Genomic DNA, 3,429 nt, shown 5'->3' on the forward strand with positions numbered 1-3,429 from the left:
TCTAGAATCAAAGAACTACGACAAAACGATCATCGACAAATACCAAAGAACCCGTCGTTATGAGAAGCAATGGCATTTTTTTACTAAACAAAACAGGCTTGACAAGGAATCAAAATGGTTTTATGAACTAGCTAGAAGCGAAAAGAGAAATCAATATGATTCCAGCAAACAAGACAAGTAGAAAAATCCGGTGAAGTGTGACGGGCGAGAATGTTCAAAAACAATAACGGATGCACAGGAACATTCCTTGGAAGCAATAACAATATAAAATGTTATTTAAACACTACAGAAAATAAACAACTGAAATGCATCAGTAAATAATAAAGTTCCACTCTTGATTGAAATAGTAAACCAACACATTTTAAGTGCAGAGAAAAGTATTTAGGAATTTATTAAAAGAGCGGTGAATATATCTAAAGGGGGAATTCCAATACTGAATGTTTCAGCATAAGTGTATTCTGATTAAACCCAAGGACGAAACTGGTAACAAATCCTTAATGTTATGTAAACCTAACCTGCTTTCCAATAGTAAGTAGAAACTTAATGCAGTAATTCTACAGCAAATAAGCAGAGCACAACAACTTCCAGGAGAAGAAAAGAAATGTTAAACGTCCATTATTGATCAACAATATCATAAGAGTATTATGTATATGAAGAAAGAAGGGTCTGAGCATAGGATGCTTTTAACAATGTTCTCAGCTCATGTATTACAGAAGCGTTGGCCATAAGGAAAATATCACCAATAGAAATATATACATAAAAAATAGCATGAATAAATGACAAATAATTCTCTAGATACAAACAGGGAATTATAAAAACACATTCCACCTTCGTTAGAAGAGATTGCATATCACTATTTGCTTTTCTTCTTGTTTTTAACATCTTCAAATAACACTAGAAATAATAGAGATACAAATGACAAGGGAGGACACGGTAGCATATTACGTATATAGCTGAGATCAACCTCCATATGATGAACAACTAGAAAGGCCGTCACAAACTGTATACAGATTCACTAGAGGATTTCATAGAAACATTTGCGTAAGTGGTATTAAAGAGAAAATAAAATAACAATAATAAACAATTTAATACCGAGTAAGATAGAGAAACGTAAGCAAAGGATTATATGGGGAAGACTTCAGATATTTGGAAAGTATGTAGATTGCAATGCATACAAGAGAAAGGTTATAGAAGGAAAATAATAGATGCATTACATTAGCACTTGAAACACACCAAAATGACAAACTAAATGTACTGTGCATTAATATTTCAGCTGTTCCTTATAAGTTATATCTATATTATCTTCAAAAGAAGGCAAAGTGTATATAGAGAAGAAAATGTAATAGAGAAAATGTAGAGAAGAAAATGTAATAGAGAAAATGTAGAGAAGAAAATGTAATATACTACCTTTATAAATTATTTGTTTAAATATCTATTAATTATTTTTAGAAAAGAGCCTGATGCAGAAAACACAAAGTCTGTATTTTTAAAGGATACAAGGGAACATAAAATTATGATAAGATGTCTAGTTTAGCACTCGAAAAATAGTTATAACATAGAAATGGCAGAAGTGTAATATGAATATCATATTAGAAATGCATATCAAAAAGATGGTTTCTAACTTCAAAAAACCAACTTACATAACAGAGACTTTGGTTTTACACATATAATTGCAATCAAGATAATGAAGAACAGAGGCGGTTGAAAATAATCTAGTTAACTCCTAAACGGCATATAGAAAAAAAATGCTGATATGGTGAGAGGATAATTCTTCACGTGGTAGCTTTTTCCTGCAAACACTGTGTCATGTGCCTACGCGATATAACTGAACGCAAGTGAATAAAGATAAAAGCTACCATATGCGAAGAAGTACAAAGATCAAACCTGAGTTTGAATGATTTCTGAATGCAGACAAAAACTTAACACTGGAAGCTTCCCCAAATTATTTAATGTGACATAATACGTTCTAAGCCGGAAAGTGCTGGCACAAGGCCAGCAATTTTGATAGAAAATGCTTAATCGATTCTACTAATTTACTGGTACTTATTTTATAGATCCGATGGAATATAAAGTAAAGCTGACATTGCCTAAATTTGAACTTAGAAAGTGAAGCCTGAAGAAATACTGCTAGGCTTTTTGGCCGGTGTGCTAACGATTCTACCAGCTCGCCGACTGAATAAATGTAACATAATAGGAAATAAAATTACACAGTGTGGGGATATTACAAAACATCAATCACATTCTTTCTGGCTTCCGACTATTTGCAATACAAATACATATACAGACATGACAAAGATGGCACTTTCATACAGTGGAAATTAATGCAGTGTAATAAAACGTTTAAGGAGAACTGGTAGTGTAAACCTTCAGCATTAAAAAAAAGTGTTTTGATAGAATAAAAAATCACATTATAGCATGACATTCGATAGGAAGAAGACGAGGACTTTAGAAAATAGACTCTTACTCCTTTACTCTTTTACTTGTTTCAGTCATTTGACTGCGGCCATGCTGGAGCACCGCCAGTGGTCGAGCAAATCGACTCCAGGACTTATTGTTTGTAAGCCTAGTACTTATTATATCGGTCTCTAAACACACCAGCATCGGTTGTCAAGCGATGTTGGGGAGCCAAACACAGACACACAAACATAAACACGAACACACAGACACACACACACACACACACACACACACACACATAAACATATATATATATATATATATATATATATATATAATAAATATTAGGGAATAAATCCAAATTTACAGGGAAAAAATCAGATTTAGGATTAAATCCAATTTTATAGTAAAATATATATAATATTAATTAGAGACAAAACCACTATTTTGTAAAACAAACATTTTGTTTTGCAAAATATTGGTTTTGTCTCTAATTAATATTATATATATATATATTATATATATATATATATGACGGGCATCTTTCAGTTTTCGCCTACCAAATCCATTCACAGGACTTTGGCTGGTCTGAGGCTATAGTAGAAGACACTTGCCCAAGGTGCCACGCAGTGGGACTGAACCAACTGTGGTTGGTAAGCAAGCTACTTACCACACAGCCACTCACTCCTACGCCTTTATTTTTCAAATACTCCATAAAAAACCTATTTATATACCAATTGACACATCAGTTCTAGCGGCCTGCAAAGTATCTCTGAAGAAAAATATAAATAGTTGCAATAATAAGAGTTGAAAAGGGCGATAGACAAAATGTGATTATTTAAAACAGAAACAAATTCTACAGTAATAACAAACATAGGCGCAGGAGTGGCTGTGTGGTAAGTAGCTTGCTAACCAACCACATGGTTCCGGGTTCAGTCTCACTGCGTGGCATCTTGAGCAAGTGTCTTCTGCTATAGCCTCGGGCCGACCAATGCCTTGTGAGTGGATTTGGTAGACGGAAACTGAAAGAAG

Source organism: Octopus sinensis, linkage group LG2, assembly GCF_006345805.1.
Source record: "Octopus sinensis linkage group LG2, ASM634580v1, whole genome shotgun sequence".
In the NCBI taxonomy this organism is placed as follows: domain Eukaryota; kingdom Metazoa; phylum Mollusca; class Cephalopoda; order Octopoda; family Octopodidae; genus Octopus; species Octopus sinensis.